Source organism: Piliocolobus tephrosceles, chromosome 18, assembly GCF_002776525.5.
Source record: "Piliocolobus tephrosceles isolate RC106 chromosome 18, ASM277652v3, whole genome shotgun sequence".
Lineage (NCBI taxonomy): Eukaryota > Metazoa > Chordata > Mammalia > Primates > Cercopithecidae > Piliocolobus > Piliocolobus tephrosceles.
The window spans coordinates 64,462,585-64,487,211 of NC_045451.1; the positions used below are offsets into that span (position 1 = coordinate 64,462,585).

Genomic DNA, 24,627 nt, shown 5'->3' on the forward strand with positions numbered 1-24,627 from the left:
AAAAAAAAAAAAAAAAAAAAAAAAACCTTTTTGTAAAGATGGGGACTCACTGTGTTGCCCAGGGTCTAGGTCAGATTTGTTAATACTTCTGACATTGTCTCTTGTGGGAGTTCTGGGTGTTCATTAGTTCATCACCATGTGTGTGATTCACACACTGTACTCAGAAACATTCTTTTTTGTTTTTGTTTTTGAGATGGAGTCTCGCTCTGTCGCCCAGGCTGGAGTGCAGTGGCCGGATCTCAGCTCACTGCAAGCTCCACCTCCCGGGTTTACGCCATTCTCCTGCCTCAGCCTCCCGAGTAGCTGGGACTACAGGCACCCGCCACCTCGCCCGGCTAGATTTTTGTATTTTTTAGTAGAGATGGGGTTTCACCGTATTAGCCAGGATGGTCTCAATCTCCTGACCTCGTGATCCGCCCGCCTCGGCCTCCCAAAGTGCTGGGATTACAGGCTTGAGCCACCGCGCCCGGCCAGAAACATTCTTTTGGTTTATTTTTGGGTTTTTCTTGAGATGGAGTTTCCTTCTTATTGCCCAGGCTGGAGTGCAGTGGCACACACCATCCCTGCTCACTGCAACCTCCACCTCCCAGGTTCAAGCAATTCTCCTGTCTCAGCCTCCCAAGTAGCTAGGATTACAGGTGTGCACCACCACTCCCAGCTAATTTTTGTATTATTACAGACGAGGTTTCACCATGTTGGCCAGGTTGATCTCAAATCCCGGACCTCAGGTGATCTACCTGCCTCAGCCTCCCAAAGTGCTGGGATTACAGGCATGAGCTACCATGCTCAGCCAGAAGCATTCTTTTTATTCATTTTTATTATAATGATGATAAGGGCCCTAGTAGGGGATTTGAACTGTTTCTTTCCACAGTGTAGAATGATGTCTATATACATTACAGAATGGAGTCATCTTTTTTTTTTTTTTTGAGACAGAGTCTCACCCTGTGGCTCAGGCTGGAGTGCAATCATGTGATCTCAGCTCACTGCAACCTCCACCTCCCCCGCTAAAGCAATTCTGCCACCTCAGCCTCCCAAGTAGCTGGGATTACAGGCACCTGCCACCGTGCCGGCTATTTTTTGTATTTTTAGTAGAGATGGGGTTACACCATGTTGCAGGCTGGTCTCGAACTCCTGACCTCAAGCAATGCACCCACCTCGGCCTCCCAAAGTGCTGGGTTTACAGGCGTGAGCCTCTGCGCCCAGCCCAGAATGGAGTAATCTGATGCGGTCTTACAGATGAACACTTCACATTTGCAAGGGTGTGTGTGTGTGTGTGTGTGTGTGTGTGTGTGTGTGTGTGTTTTAACTCATCTTTCCATTCTCTTCCCCACCCCTCCTTTCCCATCTGCTATCCTCAGGCTGCAGTTCGATTTCACAGATAGAAAAATAAATAAAACCTACGGCTGGGCGTGGTGGTTCATGCCTGTAATCTCAGCACTCTGGGAGGCCGAGGTGGGCCGATCATTTGAGGTCAGGAGTTCGAGACCGGCCTGACCAACATGGTGAAACCCCGTCTCTAACAAAAATACAAATAAATGAGCTGGGCATGGTGGCCCGCCCCAGTAATCCCAGCTACTTGGGAGGCTGAGGCAGGAGAATCGCTTGAACCCAGGAAGCGGAGGTTGCAGTGAGCCCAGATCACACCACCGCACTCCAGCCATGGTGACAGAGCGAGACTCCGTCTCTAAATAAAAAATAATAATAATAAAAAAATAAGCTGGGTGTGGTGGCAGGCGCCTGTAATCCCAGCTACTCAGGAGGTTGAGGCAGGCGGATCGTTTGAACCTGGGAGGGGGAGGTTGCAGTGAGTGGAGATTGCGCCACTGCACTCCAGCCTGGGCTACAGTGCAAGACGACTCCTCGAATGAATAAATAAATAAATAAAAGCTACATTCTTTACCTTGGCCCACTATAATTTACACTGACAGGAGGGCAGCTCCGTGCTAGGTACAAGCTGGGTGCCGCTCTGCTTTGATGCTGCCCAGGACACTGGCCTAAAAGCCTGTTTGCAAGTGCGCTCTTCATTCATTCAAGCTCTGCCTAGTACACGCTTTTTGGAAACAATTTCCCGAAATGTGTGCTCTTATACCACATTTCCCACCCAACAGATAACCGAGACAGTGCAAGTAACATAGTTTGAATTAAAGAATAAACTTGTGTTGGCCGGGCGCAGTGGCTCAGGCCTGTAATCCCAGTACTTTGGGAGGCCGAGGCGGGCGGCTCACGAGGTCAGGAGATTCAGACTATCCTGGCTAACACGGTGAAACCCCGTCTCTACTAAAAATACAAAAAATTAGCCGGGCGTCGTGGCGGGCGCCTGTAGTCCCAGCCAGCTACTGGGGAGGCTGAGGCAGAGGAATGGTGTGAACTCAGGAGGCGGAGTTTGCAGTGAGCCGAGATCGCGCCACTGCACTCCAGCCTGGGAGACAGGACGAGACTTCGTCAAAAAAAAAAAAAAAGAAACTTGTGTTGGTAGACAAATAAGTTCATGAACTGCAGATATAAATCGAGCAGTAGATATGTTTTTTATCTCAAACAAGCACGGCACTGCTTCCTGGTGTGGATTATATTCCAGTTTTCAAAAGGAACCATAGAAAGTACAAGCAATACGATTTTCTTTTGGAGGGATTTCTAGCATCATAGGCCAAAGATGTTATTAAGTATCAACTCTGAAAAAGCAACTATAAATACTGCAGATCGACTAAGCCAGAGGTCGCGAATATATCCTGCGTGTGGTGTGCTGGCCTGTGGTTGAGGCTTCATGCTTGTGCTCTGGGCTCATGGGGGCAACTGACTGCTCATAATTAAGATTGCTGTTGCCGCTGCCTGTGTTCCAGAGAGAACACAAGACGATAGAGCTAAGGTGCAGGAATGCGGAAAAACTTGCAGAAACTACAGCTAGTCTTCGGATTGAAATGAACTACCAGTAAAGGGTTGGGAAATGGATCAAGGGGAGGGAAGCATTTTGATGGCCCCTGCTCCGAGGTTCAGCCCATTTGCAGTTGCTGATAACCTTGTCCGGTCACCAGATAAAGGCAAGTCTTGTCACCCTCGGGCACCTGGCAGCGAGGTAATAAAACGGTTGCCTTATCATCTAAAGGTGGAGTTAGTCAAACCTCAGCCCAGGGTAATTACAGTAAACTGAAATTGCCTGTCCTTTACAAAAAAAAAGGGGGGGAGGGAGAGAGAAAGGAAAAGGGCTTAAGGCAGGAAATTGTGTTTGTCTTTCTCCTTGGACTTAAAAAAGAAACGAGCAAAACAGCAAGAAGTTTTCCAGGGAGGGAGAAAAACAGCCCGGCTAAACTCCCCTCACCCGGGGTTAACAGGATTGCTGACAGACCAAGCCCACGTGATGGTCAAGAAAAGAGGCTCAAGCTGATGAAAATCCAAGAAATCTTCTTAGGAGCCTGCCTTTCTAAATGTAAATGACTGAGTCATTGCTTTGCTAAGGAGGGAAGGAAGTTACAATCACACCAAGTGACTCATTCATTGCTGTTAGCTCTGGCAGTTGGATAAAAAGTTTTAGCAAAAGCAGCAACAAATGTACTTTAAATACTAGCACAGTGAGGGAATTCCTCTCTTTCAGGATGAATGCCATCCACACAAAAGAGCTCCTGTTGACATCTCATTTACAATCTCCCCCAGGACACAGACAAGACCCTTTCAATAAACTCGGCTCCGAAACACCTATTGTTCAAAATCTTCAACTCGCCACAGGCTACCACCACTCCCTACGGCTTTGCAAAATTAAAGATTTCGAAGAAGGATGGGGACGGTGGAGGCTATGAAAAGAGGCACGAAAAAAGTCCCTTTGACCCGATGCTGTCAGAGAGCGTGCATGAAGAAGAAAGTTAATGTGTTTCCATTTATATAAGAAGTGCCTAAGAAATGCCTGTGACGTTTGTGAACTAGTGATTGTGAATTCCAAATTTGATGCCAACTTTATGTGTAAAGAAGCTAACTCCTGCCAACATTGTGGCTGAATGAACAGCTGGGGCTATGCTTAACCCATTCCCAGCTTACAAAAGCCCCATAGCAGCTGCAGCAAAGCATCAGGTGAGTCTGATATGGGCTGTTTCCTCGGGGATTTGAAGCTTGCCTGTCCTGTCCAAGTGGAATCTTGTGCCTAAGTGCTCGAGTCCACCCCTCTCCACTGATTCCCTTCTTTCCATCTCTGCCATTTCCTTTCTTCTTTTAATAAAACTTGGGCATTTTCTGGAGTTACATGTTTTTCTTGGGATGTACTTCAAATTAAGGAGCATATTTATGTTTACAGAAACACACACACACACACACACACACACACAAAGGAATCGGGCATTTCTCAAGTTTCTCATCTTTCACTTAAGGTTCCCTATCTCAGTTCACGATCCCTTTGTCTGCCCCGAGTTCAAGCCAAAACTCGGCATTATCTGTAAGCACTCTTTTGGGTCCTCTTCGATCTCTTAAATCCCTCTGGAATCATTCCACATCCTTCTGTGCATCTTTCTGCTTCCCTAGATCCTATAGTTTTAAATGTTCTCTTCTGGAGTATCACAGCAACTTCCTTAACCCAAGCTTTCTCCAACTCTGAGTTGTGACTTAATGGGTAGTGAAATCAGATGAGTCATGCAGTTTCACCATTTAGAAAATGCAAAAGGTTAGGTGGAAAATGTCAGCGTACATCCTGTGTAGAAAAATTAAGTCTTGTTGGGAAACTTCTTTCAGTTTGTGTGTGCTTGTCCCCGGATCTGTGTACATACTGGGCAACAGGGAAAATGCATTTTGTAGGTCAAAATATTTGGAGAAATACTTTTCTACTTAGTCTCACTGGGTCTGTCTGTTCTCTGTTTCCAAACTAAATTGCGTACACTGAGAGGAAGAGCGGAAACCCTCCAGCAGGTCCTGTCAGTCTGCAGTTTACAAATCTGCCCTCAGGTAAGAGTTCCTGCTCACCGTTCACGTCTCAGAACTCTACATCCTCCTGACCACTTTTCCTTTAGTTATTCAACCCATCAAGCTCCCTGGGTTTGCATGTGCAATCGATTGCTTGTTAGGGATATTCTTTCCTCTGGTTTTTCCTTCAGATCTGAGCTTATGTTTGACCTCTTCCAGAAAGACGTCAGGAGTGTCCTTCTGAAGGCCTTTCCTAGTTCTCATGAGAACACTGCAGTTTTTAATCAGGCGGAGCACTTATTACATTATAATTATCATCTTGGTTCCCCACTGAACTTTCAAGTTCCAAGTGGGCAGTCAGTACATATTTCTTGGTGCATCAAATGCTCCACATTTTACACAGTTCACGTTTGCTTCCTACAAACCAATTTGGATAGTTATTATAAAGTATCTTATCTCTAGTTCTCAAAGCTTTAGTTTCCTTTAACACTTAAATATCTCTTGCACATTCTTTTCAAACACTGCTTAGTTAATTTGCAAATTCATTGGACTCCTTTCCTTAAAAATCAAAATAATAAAACTTCAAGAAAGCTGTTTGGCTTCTGGCCAGTTAGTCACCCTCTCTGAATGACAGATCTGTAAACAGGAAGCGCAGAACTCTGATCTCTAAAATCCTTTCCAGTCCACTATGACCCTCTAACTTGAACTTTCTCCAGAGAGGTTAAGTGACTTTTCCAAGGTCACACAGCTTTTTAGCAGCAGGAGATTTTTTGCCTGTCTATAGATTTTTAAAAGCTAGCAGCAAACGAACCAGAAAGTTTACCGAGGAAACTGAGTGCCACTAACAAGTTTGTGTGAAAGAGAATTCATAAAGAAACAGGAGACTTTGAACAAACACTAAAATCAACAACCACCAAAATGGATTCCTGCCTAGGCAGGTCTGGACTTTAAGAAAAAATGGTCTCACCGTGGTTTGCTATTAGATGGAGAGATATTCAGATTTCATCTTTAAAATGAAAGTGAAAGATGAAAGAATTTTGGCATCCTGACCCTTTGTAGGGGCCATTCCTCAGAGGCACAGTGTGCAGACAAAACTATCCTAGAGGTGCCAACCAAAACAAGCTCATGTCTGTCTCATTCCTGAGCCCTGGTGCCTGGACCAGTAACCACGCTCAGGAAGAAAGCTGCAACTCGCCAGGATGAAATTTGGCCCCGGTTCTTACAACCCTTCCCCCTTCCTTCCCCTGCCAGAACCACACTGAAGAATTCGCTGCTCTCAAAGGCAGATTTTTCATTACTTCCTTACAATATAGAGTTTGGGCTTAGATAACCAGTTGTATGAGTAGCAAGTCAAACAGAAATACAACAGCAGTAATACTTATTTCTTTCGCTAATGTAATATGTTATACTTCGTAAGTCACCATATGCATTTGTTGCTTTTTCCCCTTCTACACTGACCAGCAGTTTTGCTTTGTTTGACAGAAAAGTATGGTAAGAAGAAATTGAATTTGAAGTGCTTTCTTACAAAGGAAAAAGAAAATCACTATTGTAACTGTATGCCAAACTACTACGTATGTGAGGCCCCAACTTTGACTTCACGTCGTTACAGCCAGGTGATGGGATATGGCTGATTTTTACTTTATTCTTTGGGCTTCTCTGAATTTTCCTATTTTTTGAAAAAGAATTACTTTTGTAATTTGTATTTATAAAAAAGTACAAATAAGAATTACACACACGGTTATTTCTTCACTGCTATGATATGACTAGATTATAACTTTTTTTTTTTCCGAGACAGAGTTTTGGAGTTTCACTCTCGTCGCCCAGGCTGGAGTGCAGTGGCACGACCTCAGCTCACTGCAACCTCCACCTCCCGGGTTCAAGCGATTCTCCTGCATCAGCCACCCTAGTAGCTGGGATGACAGGCACCTGCCACCACACTCAGCTAATTTTTTTTTGTAATTTTAGTAGAGAAGGGGTTTCGCCATGCTGGCAAGGCTGGTCTCGATCTCCTGACCTCAGGTGATTGAGGCACCCGCCTCGGCCTCCCGAAGTGCTGGGATTACAGGCATGAGCCACCGCGCCCAGCCTAGATTATGAAATTTTAGTGTGACTATATATGTTGCTGTGTAATTTTTGTTTTGAACCTTTTTTATTTTTCTTTTAATTCCTTTGAGACAGGATCTTGTTCTGTTACTCAGGCTCATTGCAACAAGGTGATTTTCCCGCCTCAGCCTCCAGAGTAGCTGGATTACAGGCCTGTGCCACCACACCCAGCTAATATTTTATATTTTTTGTAGAAATGGGGTTTTGCTATGTTGCCCAGGCTGGTCTTGAACTCCTGGGCTCAAGCGATCCACCCTCCTCATCCTCCCAAAGTACTGGGATTACAGGCGTAAGCTACTGCACCTGGCCTTGAGCATTTGTTTTTTGAGGAAATTTTATATGATTACTACGTAAAAAAGGAATACCAAAAAATCTCCTAACATTGATATCTCACTGTCTTTAAATTTTAAAAGCTTAAGGAACATGGACCTATACAATGCAGCCAAATATTAGCCGGTAACTTTTTTTTTTTTTTGAGATGGAGTCTTGCTCTGTCGCCCAGGCTGGAGTGCAGTGGCGCGATCCTTGGCTCACTGCAAGCTCCGCCTCCTGGGTTCAAGCGATTCTTCTGCCTCAGCCTCCCGAGTAGCTGGGACTATAGGCACCTGCCACAACACCTGGCTAATGGTTTTTTTTTTTTTTGTATTTTTAGCAGAGACGGGATTTCACTGTGTTAGCCAGGAGGGTCTCGATCTCCTGACCTCGTGATCCTCCCGCCTCGGCCTCCCAAAGTGCTGGGATTACAAGCGTGAGCCACCACGCCCGGCCAGCTGGTAACTTCTTTACAAATGGGCTGCAGCATATTTTATTACCTTCTCCTGACAATTTCTAATTTGACTATGTATCATTTCCGGAACATACTAGCCTTTTGCATGCCTTTACGCCCGTGGCAAACATTGTTGTTTGCCTCCTCATAACCATTCTCCCTGTCCTGCTTGCTAATGAGACCCCAGTGCTGTTGATCTTTTCCACAGCTGTGAGTTTTAGAGGTGGCAAAGCCCCTACCTAGACATGGAGACTGAATCTTCAACAGTCTACAAGACAAACAGATGAGAAGGGAGGTCAGATGGGAATGTTCTGGGAAACTTTACCTCACTATCTAAAGCCACCCAAGTCAGGGACATCCCTTTTCTTTCTCTGGACTTTGTCATCTGCAAGGGATGCTGGAACCGTGGCTGCCATAGGGAGAGCACAGAAAGTACTGGCCGAAGAAGACGAGTTCAGCCGGGCGTGGTGGCTCGCACCTGTAATCTCAGCACTTTGGGAGACCGAGGCGGGCAGATCACCTGAGGTCGGGAGTTCAAGACCAGCCTGACCAACATGGAGAAACTCCATCTCTACTAAACATGCAAAATTAGCCAGCTGTGGTGGCGTATTCCTGTAATCCCAGCTACTGGGGAGGCTGAGGCAGGAGAATTGCTTGAATCCAGGAGGGGGAGGTTACAGGGAGTGGAGATGGTGCCATTGCACTCCAGCCTGGGCAATGAGAGTGAAACGCCATCTCACCAAAAAAAAAGGATGAGCTCACACCACTGGGGATGACAGGTGGAAGAAAGGCCAGCTGTCATGAACTTACTGGTTTTGGTAAATTCATTGCCTGCCCTACCTTTGGACTTGGTATTGTTTGAGAAAACAAATTATCTTGCCATCTTAGTCACTTGGATTTTATTTTTAAAATTGTATTTGCTTATTGATTTGATTGGCTTGGCACTTACGCAGTGACTTTGCAGATGCTGTCTATGTGTTGGGGCTCAGAACATGATGCCCTAAAATATGGTGACTTGGCAACTGAGAAAACCAAAGGAGCAAGGTCACTCAATGTGAGATCTGGCCACAACGGGATGCTCTGACCTATCTTTGCCTGAAAGTAGGTCATAAGATGCTCACTCCAGAAGGGTCCCACTCTATACCCAGAGGCAAAGAAGAATTGGAACAGACAGCTCCTGCCCTAACTGGTCCCCAGTTGTTTGTTACCATTAAATAATAAATTTATTCTATTTCAAATCTGAAATACTCTAAAGTCTGAAACTTTTTGTTTTTTTGAGACAGAGTCTCGCTCTGTCACCCAGGCTGGAGTGTAGTGTACGATCTCAGCTCACTGCAACCTCCATCTCCCAGGTTCAATGATCCTCCTGCCTCAGCCTCTCCTGTCTCAGCCTCCCAAGTAGCTGGGAGTACAGGTGTGTGCCACCACGCCCGGCTAATTTTTGTACTTTTAGTAGAGACAGGGTATCACCATGTTGGCCATACTGGTCTCAAACTCCTGACTTCAAGTGGTCTGCCTGCCTTAGCCTCCCAAAGTGCTGGGATTACAGCTGTGAGCCGCTGCACCCAACCTAATCTGTAATACTCTCCCCTGCAGTGTCCTCAGCCTCCCAAGTAGCTGGGACTGCCAGTGTGCACCACCAGAAGCAGCTAATTTTTAAACATTTTTTTGGTAGAGATTTGGTCTCACTGTGTTGCCCAGGCTAGTCTCGAATTCCTGGGCTCAAGTGATTCTCCCACCTTGTTCTCCCAAAGTACTAGGATTCGAGGTGTCATCCACCTCTCACCGGCCTGAGCCTTCCTTTGGAAGGCTCCTGTATCAATTTATGTTAAATAAATTGGCATATTTTTCTGTTATTAATCTGTCTTCTATGATAGGAGTCTCAGCCATGAACCTAGCAATGGGTGTGGAATAGATACTTCTCCCACACCCTGAAAAAGGCTGTCTCTGCCCGGTGCAAATCCTGACCTGCCAGTTACAAGCTACATGACCTTACACTGTTACATCATCTTTTCCTTAGTTTCCTCATCTGTTAGGATAACAGCACCTATCTCATAGTGTGATGCAGTGAGTGAACAGGTTAATACAGTGAAAGGGGACAGAGTGTTCCACTTACCCTGTAACATTTAAGAAGTGGGCTCTCTTCTTTTTTCTTTCATTCCTAGATTATTTGATGCAACAAAATTGAAATATGAAAACCATCTTGGAGGCCAGGCGCGGTGGCTCACACCTTTAATCCCAGCACTTTGGGAGGCCGAGGTGGGTGGATTATTTGAGGTCAGGAGTTCAAGACCAGCCTGACCAACATGGTGAAACCCCGCTCTACTAAAAATACAAAAATTAACTGGGCATGGGGGCACATGCCTGTAATCCCAGCTACTTGGGAGGCTGAGGCATGACAATCGCTTGAGCCTGGGAGGCGGAGGCTGTGGTGAGCCGAGATCAAGCCACTGCACTCCAGCCTGGGTGACAGAGACACTATCTCAAAAAAAAAAAAAAGAGTAACATCTTGGAAACTCCCCGAGGGTTCTTTTTTGAGGGGGAAAGTTCCTACTTTTAGATGCTTTGGTTCCTAGCGCATGAAGAGCCCTGCAAGGAGTGCATGTGAGTGCGTATGTTGAGATGACTTCTCCTAGTGCTTAATATTAAAAATTCATCTCAGTCAGGCACGGTGGCTCACACCTGTGCTTTAGGAGCACTTTAGGAGGCGGAGGCGGGCGGATCACCCGAGGTCAGGAGTTCGAGACCAGCCTGACCAACATGGAGAAACCTCATCTCTACTAAAAATACAAAAGTAGCCAGGCATGGTTGCGCACGCCTGTCATCACAGCTACTCAGGAGGCTGAGGCAGGCGAGTCGCTTGAACCCGGGTGACAGAGGTTGTGGTGAGCTGAGATCTCGCAATAGCACTCCAGCCTGGGCAACAAGAGCAAAAGTCTGTCTCAAAAATAAAAAACAAAATAAAAAAATTTTTAAAAAAATAAAAATTCGTCTCCTCACTGTCTCAATTCTTATGTCCTCTCCTTCGAGAGGGCTTTGAAAAAAACTAAAAATTTTACCTCAAAATATACTTCTTTGGCATAGTTTTGAGATGGCTGTTCAGAGGGCCCACAGACACCAACAGCCCTGCCAAGTTGCCTTTTGTAGTGGAGACGTACATCTGCAGGGAAAATCCGCAGCAATGAAATAAACAGCCAGGCTTTCTCTGAGGCCCTCCGCCTATCCAAACCTAGGAGAGATTAACTGAGTGTCCGACACCTTTAAAAATCTGACAGAGAAACACTTAACCACAGACTACCTTCTGTTCTCTCTGAGGACTGCTACCTGTGAGACTGAACCTGCCTGTTCCCTCACCTTCCCTCTCCCCTACCTCCCATAACCTGTCTTGCCACTCTCTGAGTCCCTACTCCTCAGTAACATCAAAATGGTATAAAAGCATTAACTCGGCCAGGCATGGTAGCTCACGCCTGTAATCCTAGCACTTTGGGAGGACGAGGTGGGCAGATCACTTGAGCCCAGGAGTTCAAGACCAGCCTGGCCAACATGGCGAAATGCTGTCTCTACTAAAAATACAAAAAAAAAAAAATAGCCAGATGTGGTGACACATGTCTGTCATCCCAGCTACCAGCTACTTGGGAGGCTGAGGCAGGAGAATTGCTTGAACCCAGGAGATGGAGGCTGCAGTGAGCTGAGATTACGCCACTGCCCTCCAGCCTGGGTGACAGTGAGGCTCTCCCTCAAAAAAATGAAAAACGATGGTATAAAAATATTAACTACATGGTCTTTTTTTTTTGGATTTTTCATATGTATTTTTTTCCTATGGCAGAAGAGTTTTCATAATTTGTATGACTTATGCACATGTGTGCACATTAGCGAAATTTGTATGCCAGCCAGGTGTGGCATAAGCCTGTAGCCTCAGTTACTCAGAGGCTGAGGCGGGAGGATTGCTTGAGTCCAGGAGGTCGAAGCTGCTGTGAGCTATGATCGCACCACTGCACTCTACCCTGGGCAATAGAGCAAGACCCTGTCTTAAAAAAAAACCGGGGTATGCTTTTTTTTTTTTCCCCTGTTAACTTACTATCTGTTTGTTTTATAGACTCAAATGATCAAGGCTTCAGGGGGAAAATGTAAACTTCCCCACAGCTCCCTTGATCACCCAGCTTAGCGCAGGCTCACACTCTCCCATCCCAGACCTCCAGCCCCCTAACTGATTTGAGATGCCAGGAGAAAATACAATTGCTGCTCCATCTTTTGTAAACTAAAAGTGCTGGGGTAGGGGTGGTGCAAAGTTGTGGCTTGCTCTTTCAACCCAATCCTGACCAGCTCTACCACTGCACCCGCCCCAGCCCTCCCCAGCCCTCCACAGCCTTCCAAAGGCAGCTGTCTCCAGATTCCCTACATTCTAGTTAGCAGCCTTCACTCTCCCCATGACCAAGGCCCCACAACATCTTTCCAAAGCCCCTGCCTGTCATTTCTGTTAACATGCCCCCACCTCCCACCTCGAAATTACATAGCAGGACCGGCTCCAGCCTTCGCTTCCTTGCACCTTGGAAAATGGCAGAAGTTACCTCAAGTTTCTCAGGGCTTGCAGGGTGGACCCCTGCCAGTGGTTTCAAACTTTTTCCATACCTTCTCTATCACCCTTCAGTTCAGAAAAGACAAAAAGGAAACCCCAAAGAAAATCAAAACAAAAAAACTTACAAGTATGTTTCCCTTTGCCTCCATAGTCAGCACTAATGATTTCCAGCTGGGGTGGAGGGCAGGGTGTGGATGGGACCAAGTCCTGTTGCTAAGTTCAAATACTTGAGAATTTAACATCCCAGACCCTCTCCAAGCTCTGTCGCAGGCCCCTCAACTGTATTTCCCTAGCTTACCATGGTAACAAGCCCGAGGACTAGCCCTAAGTGTATCCACTTACATTACTAAAGTTCTATCAAATGAATAAATAATTCCCTCTGCTTTTCCTGCCTGAAAGGCGATACTGTTGATGTTTAAGAAGATGGCACAGTCCTGTCGTCCCAGCTGCTTGGAAGGCTGAGGTGGGACGATTGATTGAGCCCAGGAGTTTGAGTCCAGCCTGAGCCACATAGCAAGATCCCATCTCAAAATATTAAAAAGGAATGGAAGTTTTAGAGGCAGACCTTGATTTAAAAGTGTGTTACCGGCCGGGCGCGGTGGCTCAAGCCTGTAATCCCAGCACTTTGGGAGGCCGAGACGGGCGGATCACGAGGTCAGGAGTTCGAGACCATCCTGGCTAACACGATGAAACCCCGTCTCTACTGAAAAATACAAAAAGCTAGCCGGGCGAGGTGGCTGGTGCCTGTAGTCCCAGCTACTCGGGAGGCTGAGGCAGGAGAATGGCGTAAACCCGGGAGGCGGAGCTTGCAGTGAGCTGAGATCCGGCCACTGCACTCCAGCCTGGGCGACACAGCGAGACTCCGTCTCAAAAAAAAAAAAAAAAAAAAAAAGTGTGTTACCTAGGGAAGGTTGCTGAAGCTCTATAAACATCTGGTTTCTATTGTCTAAAATGAGGATAAGAATAAAAAGCTTCCTTATAGGTTGTTGAGAGGCTGAAAGGAAGTAATATATGGGAAATGCTCAGTGTATTAACTCAGTAAATAGCACACAGTAACAACATCATCAATAGTTCCATAAGGGGAATCCCTTCATTTTGACTAGGGGGACCCGTGGTCCTTGTGAAAGGTGTGAGAACACCTGAAGCTAACTTCTACACCAACGTGGTCAGATGATGCCATCCCGTATCCATGGCGACCAATGTCTCCATTGTCTAGTTTAGTGCCAGGCGGGTGGTGTGCAATGAAACAACGGAATCACAGGCTGCAACTGTGCTGTTCAGTTCATTCGTTAGTGGAACTCCTGTAACACTCAAAATTCTGACTTCATAGGACCTCTGAATTTCAGTTTCAGTCGTAAAAGAAGTTCTGAAACATTGACCAGTCATCTCATACATGTTTTTTAGTTATTCCCAGATGGTTGCTGATGTAAAAATAAAACAACCAAAACCTTTGTATTAGATATATCTTGAAGTCTATCATGATAGTTTAGTCCACTTCCTTTTTTTTTTTTTTTTGAGACGTAGTTTTTGCTCGTCTCCCAGGCTGGAGCACAGTCGTGCCATCTCGGCTCACTGCAACCTCTGCCTCCTGGGTTCAAGCGATTCTCCTGCCTCAGCCTTCTGAGTAGCTGGGATTACAGGTGCCTGCCACTATGCCTGGCTAATTTTTTTGTATTTTTAGCAGAGACGGGGTTTCACCATGTTGGTTAGGCTGGTCTTGAACTGACTTCAAGTGGTCCACCCGCCTCAGCCTCACAAAGTGCTGGGATTCCAGGCATGAGCCACCATGCCTGGTCTTTTAGTCCATTTTCTATTGCTAATGTAAGAGGAATTAGATTAGGAAGTAGGTTTTTGAAGGCAAAATTTCAGCTTACATGAATTGTTGGTAGCACCTCACTTCATAAGTAATAGTAGATATAAAATCTTTCTCAGGAAAAAAAAAGTAAGCGTTCTGGAGAAAGGAGTAAAGGAAACAATGGTTTAATGTCTCTTGTTTTGTTTTGTTTGTTTTTGAGACAGTCTCACTGTTGCCCAGGCTGGTGTGCAGTGGCACAATCATGGCTCACTGCAGCCTCGACCTCCTGGGCTCAAGTGATCCTCCTGCCTCAGCCTCCTGAGTATCTGGGACCATGGGTGCATGCTACCATTCCTGGTTAATTTTGTAATTTTGAATTTTGTAGAGACTGAGTCTCCCTGTGTTGCCCAGGCTGGTCTCGAACTCCTGGGCTCAAGCCATCCTCTAACCTCCTCTCAAAGTGTTGGGATTACAGGCATGAGCCTGGCTAGGAAGCAATGTTGACCCACAGTGTCCAGTGCGCAGTACTCTTAGGAAGTATGAGTTTATGAACAATTAATGCCCAGATGAGTTAACAGACCTTGGGTATAAATTGGGTGGTCTGTGTTCAAAGGCAATACAGTTCTATGCTTCATTTTATGACCATCTGTGGAATGGGACAATAACTATAGGATGGCTGTTACAGTGAACATTAAAGATTTAATTATGTAAAAGCCCTTTGTAAGTTGCAAAGTGCTATGCATATGCTAGGCAAAGCTGCCGCAGCAGCTACCCACTACCAATTGTTATTTCATTTTATTTTATTTTATTTCGTTTCATTTTTGAGATGGAATTTCGATCTTTCGCCTAGGCTGGAGTGAAGTGACACAATCTTGGCTCACTGCAACCTCCGCCCCCGGGTTCAAGCAATTCCCCTGCCTCAGCCTCCCATGTAGCTGGGATTATAGGTGCCCACCACCATGCCCGGCTAATTTTTGTATTTTTAGTAGAGACAGTTTGACCACGTTGACCAGACGGGTCTTGAACTCCTGAGCTCAGGCAATACGCCTGCCTCAGCCTCCCAAAGTGATAGGATTACAGGCGTGGGCCACCGCGTCCAGCCAGTTGTCACTTTTTTTTGGCTCCAGTGGAGTAACATTTCCAAACCACAATTCTTCCTGGAGCAGCACAAGTTGTGTTGGCCTTGGCCAGTATCGAGCTGGGGTTCCGGGATACCGCCAAGTATTATATACAATTTGCATAAATGTACATTTAGGCTGAATAGAAAGGGAAAATATGCTATAAAAATTAATATGGGTCAAAAGGAATGGTCTCTAATCATAAATTGCACACTTCCCCTCCCAACCATCCCCAAAACACTCATAATATTTGATACGAAAATACCATGGTGGCAAATAGCTGTATCAAAAAGAAATGATTCTTTCAGTATAGCATAGGGTGAAGCTGAGTAGATTTTAAGAATTACTGGAGTCCCCACACTTTGGGAGGCCAAGGCTGGCAGATCACCTGAGGTCAGGAGTTCGAGACCAGCCCGACCAACACGGAGAAACCCCACCTCTATTAAAAATACAAAAAAAAAAAAAAAAAACCAAAAATTAGCCAGGGGTGGTGGCGCATGCCTGTAACCCCAGTTTTGGGAGGCTGAGGCAAAAGAGTTGCCTGAATCCAGGAGGCAGAGGTTGCCATGAGCCAAGATAGTGCCACTGCACTCCAGCCTGGAAAACAGGAGTGAAACTCTGTCTCCAACAACAACAACAACAACAAAAAAAAGTTATTGGAGTCAAGCATAACTTGGAGAGGAGACAGAATAATTTATTTTTATTTTATTTATTTATTTTTTTGAGATGGAGTCTCGCTCTGTTGCCCAGGTTGGAGTGCAATGGCACCATCTCAGCTCACCGCAACCTCTGCCTCCTGGGTTCAAGTGATTCTGCCTCAGCCTCCCGAGTAGCTGAGATTACAGGCGCACCCGCCACCACGCCTGGCTAATTTTTGTATTTTTTAGTAGAGACGGCATTTCACCATGTTGGTCAGATTGCTCTCAAACTCCTGACCTCATGTGATCTGCCAGCCTCGGCCTCCCAAAGTGCTGGGATTACAGGCATGAGCCACTGTGCCCAGCCGACAAAATAATTTTTTAAAGGATGCATAAATAGAGTTGATAATTTTGGTGGTATTTGAGTAAATGAGTAGAAAAGCTGGGACTGGAAGGAGTAATGTTACCACACAGTTGGTGCTGGTTGGGGAGCCTCTATTTTCTTGACTAGAAACTCACTTCTAAAGAGAAAGAGCCCCAGCACTTTGGGAGGCCGAGACGGGCGGATCACGAGGTCAGGAGATCGAGACCATCCTGGCTAACACGGTGAAACCCCATCTCTACTAAAAAATACAAAAAACTAGCCGGGCGAGGTGGCGGGCGCCTGTAGTCCCAGCTACTCGGGAGGCTGAGGCAGGAGAATGGCGTAAACCCGGGAGGCGGAGCTTTCAGTGAGCTGAGATCCGGCCACTGCACTCCAGCCCGGGAGACAGAGCGAGACTCCGTCTCAAAAAAAATAAAATAAAAAATAAAAAAAATAAAGAGAAAGAGCACAGATGCCTGTTAACAAATAGGCTTCAGGATGACCCTGTTTGAATTTCCAGCAGGGAGGAAAACTGGGTCACAAGAAGATAATCTCAGGGGTTGCTGGAGGATTGGCCTTGGACACGCCCAGGTGAGGAGAGAAAACGCCCAAGGCAGGTGCTGACAGCAGAGAGGGCATTGAAGCCCGTCTGGGCTGGGCAGTAGGAAAAGGGAGCCGATGGAGACGGGGGAAGCCAAGAAACAGGCATTTTTCGTTGCTTTGTCTGAAGCAGTGAGCCCTGAGCACACTCGTGCAGTAGCTAAAATTTCTCAAGTCTATCTCTGTCGGCAACTGGAGACACGCTGACAGCCCGTTTCCCCGCACTGGCTCCAGCCCAAATTAACTCACTCCCTCATTCCCTGAGACACTTGTTCTTTGACAGGTAAAAATTTAGCTAAAACTATTCTCTTATCAAACGATAAGAGAATGCATTTTATGTGGGGAGGGGGCATTTTAGAAGGGATTTTTGCAAACATTTCTTCCCTCAAGGGTAATAAATGTGTATTTTAAAAGGGAGGTTTCTGTAAAGTTGGCCTTAACTCCAAGGGGTATCTGAAGTGGGGAGTTTCTGGCACTGCTAACAGACCCACAGTGCAGCTAAGACCTTTCGGTGGCTCTCAAACCATAATGAAGCCCAGGAAGGAAAAATGCAATTGTATACTTTGCCTGTCACAGGCATAGAGTTCTGCTGAGTAATTTGTACATGGGATTATTATTCCACTTTACGTAGTTGGAGGGGGAGCTAACGTTGAGAGGCTTGTAACCAGCCCTTGGGAGGCTGAATTTTCCAAAGATGGCTGCAACAGTATCTTCCATCTGACATGTCCTTCTAGAACAGGTGTTCACTAACTTTTTCTGTTAAAAGCCATCCAGCGGCCGGGCGCGGTGGCTCAAGCCTGTAATCCCAGCACTTTGGGAGGCCGAGACGGGCGGATCACAAGGTCAGGAGATCGAGACCATCCTGGCTAAAACGGTGAAACCCTGTCTCTACTAAAAATACAAAAAACTAGCCGGGCGAGGTGGCGGGCGCCTGTAGTCCCAGCTACTCCGGAGGCTGAGGCAGGAGAATGGCGTAAACCCGAGAGGCGGAGCTTGCAGTGAGCTGAGAGCCGGCCACTGTACTCCAGCCCGGGTGACAGAGCAAGACTCTGCCTCAAAAAAAAAAAAAATAAATAAATAAATAAAAGCCATCCAGCACATATTTTAGGATGTGTGGATCATTCGCTGTCTGACCTGACTACTCTGTCACTGTGGCACAGCCCTGGGCAATGTGTACATGTACAGGCTTGTTTGTGTTTGAGAGTTGGGCCCATTCGGTGGTCTGAGGGCGACAGTTTGCCAGTCTGTGCTCTAGAACTTTGCTGCTTCCCTTTAAGAGGTAGAGTCTAGGCCAGGTACAGTGGCTCACACCTATAATCCCAGCACTTTGGGAGGCTGATATGGGAGGATCCCTTGAGCCCAGGAGTTTGAGACCAGCCTGGGAAACATGGTGAAAACCCCATCTCTACAAAAAAAAAAAAAAAAAAAAAAAAAAAAATACAAAAATTAGCCTGGTGTGGTGGCGTGCACCTGTAGTCCCAGCTACTCCAGAGGCTAAGGTGGGAGGATCACTTGAGCCCAGAAGGTCAAGGCTGCAGTAAGCCGTGATTGTGCCACTTTACACCAGTCTGGGCAGCAGAGGGAGACCCTGTCTCAAAAAAACAAAAAGAAACAAACAAACAGGAAAAAAAAAAAAAAAAAAAGAGGTGGACCTAATTCCCTTTTCCTTGAATCTGAGAGGTTTGTGATTTGCCTATAATTAAGACAATTGGAAGGAAGTGACACTGCATGGCCTCTGAGGCTAGATCAGAACAGGTGATATAACTTTTACCAGTCAGCACATAAGCAGCCAGTTGTCCCGAGGCTGCCATGCTGTAAGGAAGCCCAAGTGAGTCCATGTGAAAGACTACCTGAAAAGCCTTGAAACTACAGGAGAGGCTCAGCCAGCCCTACTTGCTCCAGCTCTCACCTGGAGAGACTGCAAGCTCAGGAGAGACGCTGAGCCAGAACTACCCTGCCAAAGCTCTCTCCAAATTCCTGACCCCCAGAGACTGAGAAGTGATGAGATGACTGCTTTAAGACATTAAGTTTTGGGGGTGATCTGTTCCATAGAAAGAAACAGAACATTTTCCCCAAACCAGTGAGTGGTAGAGATGGGATTCAAACCCAGGCTGGTCTGAGCCCAATCACCTGATCTATTAAAAATAAATAAAAAATATTGCTGGCCGGGGGCAGTGGTTTACACCTGTAATCCCAGCACGCTGGGAGGCTGAGGCAGGCAGATCACCTGAGGTAGGAAGTTCGAGACTAGCCTGGCCAACATGGTGAAACCCCATTTCTAGTAAAAATACAAAAAATTAGCTGGACATGGTGGCAGGCACCTATAATCCCAGCTACTCAGGAGGGGGAGGCAGGAGAATTGCTTGAAGCCAGGAGGCGGAGGTTGCAGTGAGCCGAGATCACACCATGGCACTTCAGCCTGGGCAACAAGAGTGGAACTCAGTCTCAAAAAAAAAAAAAAAGAAAAATAATTGCTAAAAAATGCTGACACAGAGACACGAAGTGAGCACACGCTGTTGGAAAAACAGTGCTGATAGACTTGGTCCACGCATGGTTGTCACAAACCCTTGATTTGTGAAAAACACATCTGCAAGGCCTAAGAAAAGTACAATTGCCGGGCATGTGGCTCACACCTGTAATCCCAGCACTTTGGAAGGCCAAGGCGGGTGGATCACCTGAGGTCAGAAGTTCGAGACCAGCCTGGGCAACATGGTGAAACCCCGTCACTACTAAAAATACAAAAAAATTAGCTGGGCGTGGTGGCAGGCGCCAGTAATCCCAGCTACTCAGGAGATTGAGGTAGGAGAATTGCTTGAATACGGGAGGCAGAGGTTGCAGTGAGCCAAGATCGCGCCATTGCACTCCAGCCTGGGTGACAAAAGCAAAACTTCGTCTCAAAAAAAAAAAAAAAAAAGGAAGGAAAAATGCGATTAACAATGTGTGCCTGTATTTAAACCTATATTGGCTAGTGAGTTTGACCAGAGTCTAGCAAAGGTTTATCAAGGAAAAATGTCAGAGAATTCACATCCTGTAAGTCAAAGACACAACCCGTTCCGGGAATGACTCTGCAACAGTAATTACTCTAACAAGTTACAATTCGCAGAGTCTGGCCTTTAAGGGGCTTTGAAGAGAGAGGAACCCATGAATCAAGAATAAGATAAGGCTATTTGGTTTGCTTCAACTTGCGGGCTGTTTGGCTGTTTGACTTCCGTATCAAAGCCATGCCTTGAGAATGAAATCATTTCTATCAAACAGCCCTTTCAAAGAACATCTGACACAAACACTCACTGGCTGCTCCTTTATTTCCACTGTGTCCAGGGTGTGTGTGGACTTGGTGGAACTGAGGGGACTAGCTGTGAATCGTGCATCAAATAAATAACCTGCAGGGAGTTGGCACTGGCGACTGCTAGCCATAAATGATGCTGTTTGCTTACACAGACTAAACCTGGGGTTCTGGAGGCTTCTTTGACCTTTTCTGCATTTTTCCCAACCCTAACCCAACATCGCTATGAAAAGGCAGTTCTGGGCCTGGTGGGGTGGCTCAAGCCTGTAATCCCAGCACTTTGGGAGGCCAAGGCAGGCAGATCACGAGGTCAGGAGTTTGAGACCAGCCTGACCAACATGGTGAAACCCTGACTCTACTGAAAATACAAAAATTAGGCAGGTGTGGTGGTGGCGCCTGTAATCCCAGCTATTCAGGAGGCTGAGGCAGGAGAATCGCTTGAACCCGGGAGGCGGAGGTTGCAGAGAGCGGAGATCGCGCCACAGCACTCTCCAGCCCTGGCGACAGAGCGAGACTCCGTCTCAAAAAAAAAAAAAAAAAAGTGTGTCCCACAACCCAGAACTGCCTGTTTTTGTTTGTTTGCTGGGATTACAGGCATGAGTCACCATGCCCGGCCCCCAGAGAGCACTTTTAAAGTTAACAGCTTGGACTCCCTTTCCCAGCATTCATCCTCGTTGGGCCTAGTCTACCTGTTACACCAGGGAAAATCTGAGTGATCTTTCTTTACCTCCCAGGGTCTTGGCCCAATGTTATGAGCCACTTGTGTCCTCCCACCCCCAAACAAATGCATATGTTGAAGTCCTAACTCTCAGAATGTAACTCTCTTGAGAAATAGGGTCTTTAAAGAGATGATTAAGTTAGTTGGGTCATTAGGGTCATAATCCAATGAGTGGCATCCTTCCAAGAAGACAGACAGCAGGACCTATGTGCATAGACCAAGTGAGGACAGAGAGGCGCCAGTCACCTGCAAGCCAAAGAGAGAGGCCTCAGAAGAAACCACCTTGCTGATACCTTGATCTCGGGCTTCCAGCTTCCAGAACTGTGAGGAAATCAGCTTCTGTTGTTTAAGGCACCCCGTCTATGGTACTTTGTTATGGCAGGCCTAGCTGACTAACACACCCACAGACAGAGAATTCACAGCCTTAAGGCTGGGACTTCAGAAAAGTTCCAACGGTAATAAGCAGAAATTTCAACACACAAGAGTCTACCCTTTCAGTGCAGTTTCTCTTTCTGCATCTTTCCCAGGTGGCCTGCAGGCAGGATCGGAAGGCAGTGCTGGGGGCTGGGCAGGCACTGCTGCCCTGCAAGTCTAGTGGGGACACGAAGGTCTCTTGACTCAAAAGGGAAGAGACCAGGGTTCCAGTCCTAGGAAGTCCAGAAAGTAGCAGGTAGACCGAGTAGGTGTTTGGGGCATGGTCAAGAGGCCCACATGGACGCATGTCACTAACTCCTTCCCTCTTCTAGCCGCCCTAGTCCTTCCTTCCCTGCTCCTCTTTAGGCTCTTTGACTTTTCCCACCAGCCCCTCCTGCGACCAGGTAAATCAGAAGAAGGGGAAAATTTGACTTTACCTTCTGACTAGCATCATGCAAATCCTGATGCTCTTTTAGTTTTTTCCTTTTTTTCATTTTTGTGGGAGATACGGGATGGAAGGATATTTGCCAGAGTTGGTTTTGTTTTTTTTTTTTTTTTTTTTGAGATGAGGTCTTGCTATGTTGCCCAGGCTTAAGTGCAGTGGCTACTCACAGACCCCATTGCACACTACAGCCTTGACCTCCTAGGCTCCAGGAATCCTCCCACCTCAGCCTCCTGAGTAGCTGGAACTACAGGTGCATGCCACCATGCCTGGCCACCTGCTGGAGTTTAAGCACGTGGTAGGATGGGTGGATGGTCCCTAACGACACCCATCTCCTAATCTTTGAAATCTGTGGATATGCTACCTTCTAGGGAAAAGAAGGACTTGGCAGATGTGAGTAAGCATCTTAAAATGTAAAAGTTGTCCTGGATTACCTGAATGGGCCCAATGTCATCGTGAGGTCCTTATAAGAGGGAGACAGGAGGGTTAGAGACAAAGACAACGATGTGACGATGGGGGCAGAAGTGTGTGTGTGCGGGAGAGGAGCAGAGGGGTTGAGGGTGCACCTCTGCTGCTGGCTTTGCAGATGGAGGAAGGCGCTGCAAGCCAAGGAACACAGGCAGCCTCTAGAAGCCCGAAAAGGACATGGATTCTCCCCTATACTCTCCACAAGGAAAAGCAGCCCTGCTGACCCATTTCTGACTTCTGACCTCCAGAACAGTGAGATGATCTGTGCTGTGTAAAGCCACTCCGCTTGTGAGTGTAACTGATGACAGCAGCAACAGGAAAGCATACAGGGTGCACGGATGAAAATCCTCGAGAACTGCTAGCACATTTTATTATTATTATTACTACTATTATTATTTTGAGATGGAGTTTTACTCTTGGCGCTCAGGCTGGAGTGCAATGGCACGATCTCAGCTCACTGCAACCTCTGCCTTCTGGGTTCAAGCAATTCTCCTGCCTCAGCCTCCCAAGTAGCTGGGATTACAAGTGCCCACTACCACGCCTGGCTGATTTTTGTATTTTTAGTAGAGACGGGCCACCACGTTGGCCAGGCTGGTCTTGGACTCCTGACCTCAGGTGATCCACCCACCTTGGCCTCCCAAAGTGTTGGGATTACAGGCGTGAGCCACCAAGTCGGACCTGGTATCACATTTAAACAGGCAGTGATGTGTGACCAGAAATTATACATATTTCTAGAGCTTTCACTCTTCAAACAATAGTTCCCAGACAGTAGTCTCCTACCAGTGGTGTCAGCACCTGGGAACACGTGGGTCAAATTCTCAGGCCCCATCCAGGACTATTGGGTCAGAAACTCCGGAGGCGGGGCCAGCACCCTGTGTTTGAACAGGTCCTTCTGATACTTCTGAGGCATGCTACGGTTCACCTTAAAGATAAGTGACCTGGGGCTGAGTTCAGTGGCTCACACCTGTAGTCCCAGCACTGTGGGAAGCTGCTAATAATAGCTATGATTACTATACCCGCCCTGATACTATCTTCTACTTCCAGGCTTCACATATAGGGATCCTATACAAGAGTTCACCCGCACAAGACATTCAGTCCATCTTAGGTTCTGCTAATGACCTCCCCTCCTGAGGTTCATCAAAGCTGAAGCAGGAAGATCGCTTGAGGTCAGGAGTTTGAGATCAGCCTGAGCAACATAGTGAGACCTTGTCTGTTAAATCAAGTTTAGCCTAATGTGGCCTCCTTACATATTTTAAGTTCAACTTAAAGGTTTCTCTGTATATAGTGAACTATGTACAACCTAAATGGAGGTATAAACCGACTGTAACCTACTCTTGTGCCAATCAGAGAGTTTTGGCCAAAGAGGGCCAACTGTTCAAACTGTGTTCAAAAAAGGCAAACGCCAAGCTGTAGCCAATCCAACTGTCTCTATACCTCACTTCTGTTTTTTATGTTACTTTACTTTTTCTGTCTATAAATCTTCCACCGTGTGGCTGTCCTGGAGTCTCTCTGAGCTACTCTGGCTTGGGAGGCTGCCTGATTTGCAAAGCATTCTTTGCTCAATTAAACTTTGTTAAACTTAATTTGGCTAAGGTTTTTCTTTCAATACGTTTCTGCAAAAACTTAAAATAAAAAAAATTAGCTGGGCATGGTGGCATGCCTGTAATCCCAGCTAGTAGGGAGGCTGAGGTGTAAGGATTGCTTGAGTTCAGGAGGTTGAGGCTGCAGTGAGCCGTGATTAAACCACTGCACTCCAGTTTGGGTGACAGAGTGAGACCCCGTCTCTACAAAATAAATACAGAAGTTAAAAGTGACCTGCTTTTTGGGCTGCTTCTTTGCCAACAGTGGGTACCTGTGGATCCTCTAATGTGCGTATGGGTAGTATACGTGTGTGTTGGCTGTGTGTGTTCCCACTGACTCTACAATTAAGCTGGTTCTTTCTTTTTTTTTGAGATGGAGTCTCGCTCTGTTGTCCAGGCTGGAGTGCAGTGGTGCGATCTCGGCTCACTTGCAAACTCATTAGTCTCGATCTCCTGCCCTTGTGATCCGCCTGCCTCGGCCTCCCCAAGTGCTGGGATTACAGGCGTGAGCCACCGCGCCCGGCCTAAACTGATTATTTCACGATTCATGCTCGGCTTGGGATCCGGGAATGATGGGGAAAGTTATTCTCTCAAAGACTGGCTCTGCCCCCTGGGGAATGTGGGAGAAGGAAGAGTCCGGAATTCGGCTTCCAAGTCCATGCTGAGAGCCATGCACTGCCACACCGCTGTCCAGCCTGGGGCAAGCAGAAGGGGGCTATTTCCTTTCATCTTTCCCCAATTTCTTGCCTGCCAGAGGCAATCCTAACTTGGCTAGTGGAAAGATACTCACTTTTGAAAACATGAGTGAGGTCTGCCCTTCCAGCCACAGTCTGGAGTTTGAAATTACACATTTCATTGATTTCTTTTTTTTTTTTTTTTTTTTTTTT

At 46.5% G+C, this 24,627-nt stretch overlaps 1 protein-coding gene and 1 long non-coding RNA gene across 2 annotated transcripts in view; one reads left to right on the forward strand and one right to left on the reverse strand.

Annotated features, from left to right (window-relative positions):
• The window catches only part of DLGAP1 (DLG associated protein 1), a 976,217-nt gene that overhangs the window by 107,075 nt on the left and 844,515 nt on the right, over positions 1-24,627 (reverse strand). The gene's annotated exons all lie outside the window — the stretch shown is intronic.
• On the forward strand, positions 2,460-9,111 carry LOC111553574. Its single transcript, XR_002734988.1, has 3 exons — positions 2,460-4,917; positions 6,358-6,488; positions 8,709-9,111. It is a non-coding gene; the product is annotated as an uncharacterized LOC111553574 (long non-coding RNA).